This window comes from Nicotiana tomentosiformis, chromosome 6 (assembly GCF_000390325.3).
Source record: "Nicotiana tomentosiformis chromosome 6, ASM39032v3, whole genome shotgun sequence".
Classification (NCBI taxonomy): domain Eukaryota; kingdom Viridiplantae; phylum Streptophyta; class Magnoliopsida; order Solanales; family Solanaceae; genus Nicotiana; species Nicotiana tomentosiformis.
This window is the reverse complement of record NC_090817.1, coordinates 63,642,184-63,648,598: the sequence shown is the minus strand read 5'-3', so window position 1 is coordinate 63,648,598 and position 6,415 is coordinate 63,642,184.

Below are 6,415 nucleotides of genomic sequence, written 5' to 3'. Positions count from 1 at the left end.
CCAAGAAGGCGGAGTTAGCTCGGTAGGGGGCTATGAGGAAGATGGAGGCTTTGGAGATCGTAATCCATGTTCTTTGTTCCGAGCGAGAGAGTGCCTTGGAGACGGCCAGGTCAAAGAAGAGCGGCTTGATGAACAGATTGGAGAATTAGAGAAAGAGGCTTCTGGCCTTTGTGATCGAGTCGCCGCTCTTGAGGCCGAGAAGGCACAATTGCTGGCTCGACCATCCTCTTCCCGCACTTTTAATTTCCCTGATGTTCCTCGAGATTTGTACAAGGAATGGATTCACGCCGAGGCCCAACTGGACATATTTAGATATATGATGAGGGCGGGAACCGTTTCAGAAGACGTCCTCGAGGATGCTCACGTTATGGCACGTGGAGCTCGGGTCGCTTGTGGCTACGATCCTGCTACACCGGAGGCCGGTGACGATAAGGGGTATGCGAGCATAGATCAGATTGAAGAGGACGCATAGTATGGGGATGAGTATCCTGAGGGCGATGGTGATAGTGAAGGGGTAGATAGGGATGGCCTAGGTGATCAAGCCGATGGCGCTGCTGGGCCTGGCGGCGATTAGTAGTTTTTCTTTTCCTTCTTTTTATTTTGCCGCAAACTTATGCATTCTTTGTGGGCGTCTTTTCGAGACTCTGTAAAAACTATTCTAAGTATGAAATGCCAGTTTTATTATTTGTACCTGATTCTTTTTCTTCGGTTCGAGCTTGTATACTTTTTGATCTTGTTGCTTGGTGCCTTGGTTTTCTTAGTCGTAATAACTTAGCTCGAGTAGGGTTGAACATATCCTTAGTTTAACTATAGTCGCGAGTCAAAAGGTGTTTGTTCGATCGAGGTCAAAATAAAACCTAAGTTTAATTATGCCCGAGGGGCCAATAGATGTTAGTTTGAACGAGGTCGAGCATATTGTATGTTTAGTTATGGTCGAGGGCCAATTAGGTGTTGATTCGAACGAGGTCAAATATAACCTATACTTAGTTATGGCCGAGGGCCGGTTAGGTGTTGATTCGAACGAGGTCGAATATAACTTATACCCAGTTATGGCCGAGGGCCGGTTAGGTATTGATTCGAATGAGGTCGAATATAATCTATACTTAGTTATGGACGAGGCCTGATTAGGTGTTGATTAAAATGAGATCGAATATAACTTATACTTAGTTATGGCCGAGGGCCGGTTAGGTATGCCCCTAGGTGCGGCATTTGTCGGCATTATGATCTTTAAGTCAATGTTGCCTTGGTTGTACATTTGGAGAAATAGAAATAGACTTCATGCATTTGTGCTTTGTTCATACACTTGGAGAAATTTACATATTTTTTCGGGCGTTGGCTGGCATTTCAGTCCCAGTCCTAGTCTATCCAGTCCCTTCATTGGTTGATCTGGAGAGGTATTGAGAGGTCGAGCAATGAACTAGCCGACCTGTGCGCACTTCACCCTAAAGTGTCCCCTCCGTCGCCTCATTAAAAACCTCCTTGAGAAAAGCCAATTAGGACAAAATTCGAGTGAGGGAAAAAGAGTACGATTTTGAGGAAGCTTTATCTCTTAAAAGTTGAAGTACTTGAGGTGTGCAATGTTACAGTTGTTTGGTAGTAGCTTTCCTTCCAATGTTTCTAGTTGGAATGACCTTTTGTTCGCTGTTGCCATGATTTGTACGGGCCATCCCAATTTGTTCCTAGTTTACCTTCTCGTGGGTCTTTGCTCGCTTGTGTTTTAGTTTTAAGCACGTAGTCCCCGACTTTGAGTGGCCTGATCTTTGGCTTTTTGATATAATAGCGTTCTGCCTTCTGCTTTCATCGTTACTAGGTCCGCTTTTATGGGAGTATCTTAGGCTGGGCTCCCCGACTTCGACCGGTATTACTGCATCAGTCCCATAGACCAATGAGTAGGGCGTCTCTCCCGTGCTCGTCTTCAGCATTGTTCGGTAGGCCCAGAGTACTTCTGGTAATATTTTCAGCCACAATCCTTTGGCATCTCCGAGTTTCTTCTTCATGATGTTCAGTATCGATGTGTTGGAGGATTCCGCTTGTCCGTTGCTCGCGGGGTGGTATGGCATTGATAGTATTCTTTTGATGTGCCATTTTTCAAAAAACTCAGCGATCTTTTGTCCCGCAAATTGGGGTCTGTTGTGGAAGCTGATCTCTTTGGGGAGACCGAAACGGCATATGATGTTTTTCCATATGAAGGCGATCACTTCTTGTTCGCGTATTTGGGCGAAGGCTCCTACTTCTACCTATTTAGAGAAATAGTCAGTTAAAACCAAAAGAAATCGTACGTTGCCTCATCCTGCCGGGAGGGGGCCCACGATGTCCATTCCCCATTTGATGAACGGCCAAGGGGAAGTCACTGAGTGTAGGTGTTCTCCTGTTTGGTGAATCATTGGAACATACTTCTAGCATTGGTCGCATTTTTTTCACGAAATCCGCAACCTCTTTTTTCATGGTGGGCCAATAATACCCTTCCCGTATGAGGCATCTGACCAAAACCAGATTGCCAGAATGAGCTCCGCAGTGGCCTTCGTGTACTTCCTCAAGGACGCGCCACATCTGATTTGGGCCCAGGCATTTCTCCAGAGAGCCGCCATACGTCCTCTTGTATAGGTCGTTGTGAATGATGTTGTACCTTACTGCTTGCATCCACAATTTCTTGGCTTCTTTTTTATCAACTGGGAGTATCCCATCCTGCAAGTATGTAACGATACGGTTGCACCAGTCCCAAGTCAGGTTTATGGTTCTTACCTTGATTAGGTCTATTGATGAATTGAAAAGATGGACTATGCTTCTGTCTCCGATTGTAATGTTTTTGGTGGCTGCGACTAATTTGGCGAGGCCGTCTGCCTCGGTATTCTGTGCTTGGGAGATCCGGTCGAGTTGGCATTCGTCGAACTCGGGTAGCAGCTTGTAGATTTCGGTCTGGTACTTTTGTAACCTTTGTTCCTTGATTTGGAAAGTCCCTGTGACTTGGTTGACCACGAGCTGAGTATCACATCGCAGTCTTAGCTGCTTCGCTCCATATTTGAGAGCTAGTCTTTGTAACACCCCGGAAAAAAATTCGAAGTACTTAAGTGTAAGGCCTGGTAAAATTTGCAAAGAAAATAATGTTTCATGGTGCCGGACTAGGCTTACGTGTTTGAGGATTATAGAAATTCTTCGCGGCTCGGACCTTTTGGGTTGAACAATAAACGGAAAAGTAAAGGAAACTTTTTGCTAGAAATGTGCATTTATGCGGTCCATTATGCAACCGCATAATCACTCTGCGGGACGCATAATGGCCGCAGAAGTAAGCGGGTGAGGGCTATTCTGGAAGCAGCTATGCGGTCGACTATGCGACCGCATAGTGACCGCATACACAAGAAGTTCTTTTGGCTATTTTGTAACCAATTATGCGACCGATATGCGGTCCGCATAACCATTATGCGGTCGCATATGCGACCGCAGAACCTGTTTAAGAGCTCCATTTTTGGGTTTTTAAAACCCAATATTATTTCGTTAAATACACTCTTTGGGTCATTTTTGAGCTATTATCTGGCATTTTAGAGTGAGAGAGGGTGCCCTAGAGTGAGAAAGTGTTCTCCAATAATTGTTCTTCAATTCTTGCCCAAGTTTTGGAAGATTGAGAAGGGAAACTCACTAGGTCTTCATCCTAGAGGTAAGATTCTACACCCTAAAGCCTAATTTCGAAATCATCTGAAAATGGGTAATTAGCAAGGTACTTTTTGGGCATGAGAGTTGATTATTTTACATGCATGTGATATCAAGGGGTGTAGGAAGATTGTTGAACTAAGCATGGTAAAGATTGGGTTGTGGGATGATGGAATCCTCCATAAAAAGACCTTGAAACCTTGTGCACACCTAGTGTTTGATAAAATGCTCAAATGAGCTAGAACCATGATTATCTTCCTAATTTTGATTCAATTTGTATATTTCTAAAATAGATTGAAGTTGCTAAGAATTCCGGAATATTTTAGAGTTTAAGGAAGCTCAATTGAGGTATGTTGGCTAAACTCTTCTCTTAGAATTGAATCTCATGATACTCATTTAAATTATGTAGGTCCCGAGTGATTCATTATGAAATTGGCTATTCCGAGTAAGATTGGGTTGAAAGATATATGTTCAACAAGCATTCCAAATGCTCTATTCATGTTATGTCACCAATTGAGGATGTGTTAAAATATGGGTTGTGCATTAATAATGTTTCGACTTTAAGTCAAGTTCAAATGAAGGCTATTATGCCAAATTTTGTGAAATATCTTTATGTGCATTAGACTCTAAATTGCTCATATGTGTACTACACACTTGGATTTGAATTATGTTTATTGTTGATGATGAGGATGATATTTGAAATTGATAATGTGAGCATGAAATACTGAATATGGCCAACGTGCCAAGAATGATCTTATAATTATGGCCACTAGTTCCAATGAAATGAAAAGATGTAAAAGTATTATGAAATACGATGATTGATATAAAAAGGTTGATGTCTCAAATAAGACGGCCTAGCCGGTCGGGTCGTGATCGGACACCATGTCGCACACATAGTGGTGATTGTGCTGGAAATTATAATTGAAATGGTAATTGTGGTTGATGTCCCTAATGGATAGCCTAGCCGATCGGGTCGTGATCGGACTCCGTGTTAAAGACGGTGGTATTGATATTGAGAGAAATTGTGGTTGATGTCTCTAATGAGATGGTCTAGTCGATCGTGTCGTGATCGGACTCCGTGCTAAGAGTACGGTGGTACTGGTATTGTGAATAATGGTATTGTGGACAATGGTATATCGATACTAAAAATCTCTCAATGTGAGATATGGAAATTAATTTGAACATAGTCTTGATCCTAAATTGAGGTTTGATGTTAATTAAGTCTTTCATTGATATTATGATAATCTTATTTGTATTATTTATCATTCTATTGAGAGGGTGTTTAGTTATACATACTAGTGCTATTCGATAGTACTAACGTCCCTTTTGCCGGGGATACTGCATCTTTCAATGGATGCAGGTGGTTCCACAACAGGAGATATTGGCTAGTGGTAGCAGTGCACCTTCTTCCCAGCTGACTTGGTGAGCCCCACTTCATTCCGCGGTCATGAATCTTTTGTACTTTATGTATTCTGTTTGAGGTATAGCCGGGGCCTTATTGCCGGCATTATCATTGTATTCTTCTTTATCTATAGAGGCTCCGTAGACATAATGTGGGTTGTGTATTGGTGCTGGGGAAAGACAAACTATGTTATGTTGTGGATGTATTACTTGTCCATTTGAGACTTTAAAAATGATAAAACTATTGAAAATGAATTGATATTGTAGACATGAACACATTTTCATCTAATTAATGATAATATGTATTATCTCTATTCATGGATGAGTTTAGATAGAATAAAATCTAAAAGGCTTGCTCGGTCGGGTTCACTCGGTTGAGCACCGGTCGCGCTCCTCAGTTTTGGGGCGTGACAGTCTTAATCCTGCAATCACAGCCTCATACTCGGCCTCATTGTTAGTCATGTCCGGGCATCTTACGGACTAGAAAATCACTTCGCCTGTTTGGACTTCGAGTACGAGTCCCAACCCGGACCCTGACACATTAGACGCGCCGTCAGTGTATAGGACCCAGAGGTCTTGTGTTTGGAGAGAAGCGTGGACTACTTCTTTTTCGACTTCGGGCATTATTTTTGCGCTAAGTCAGAGACGAAGTCTGCGAGGACTTGTGACTTTATCGATGTTCGCGGCCGATATGTGATATCGTGCTCGCTCAACTCGATGGCCTATTTGGCCAACATGCTTGATAACTCGGGTTTATGCAAAATGCTTATTAGGGGGAAAGTCGTGACGACTGAGATGGGGTGGTATTTGAAATATGGTCTAAGCTTCCGTGAAGCTACAACTAAGGCTAGAGCCAGTTTTTTGAGGTGGTGGTATCTTGTCTTGACGTAGATTAGTGTTTTGCTAATGTAATAGATGTTTGACTGCGTACCTTTATTTTCCCGGACCAGGACAATGCTCACAGCTACTTCGGACACGGTGAGATAGACGAGGAGGTGCTGCCCCGGTTCTGGTTTTGAAAGCAATTGTGGTAATGACAATTACACCTTTAACTCCTTCAGGGCTTGGACGCACTCAGGGGGTCCATTGGAGGCCGTTATCCTTTTTTAGTATGCCGAAGAATTTATGGAACCTATCAGATGATCACAAAATGAACCTTGAAAGGGCGGCGATACGGCAAGTCAACCTCTAAACCTATTTTTTGGTGGTCAAGTGTTCTGGTATCCCTTTGAAAGCCTTGATTTGGTCGGGATTGACCTCGATACCTCGTTGTGACACTAGGAAACCTAAGAATTTTCCTGAGGCCACGTCGAATGCACATTTTTTGGGGTTCAGTTTCATTCTGTATCGCCTGAGTATGTCGAAGGTT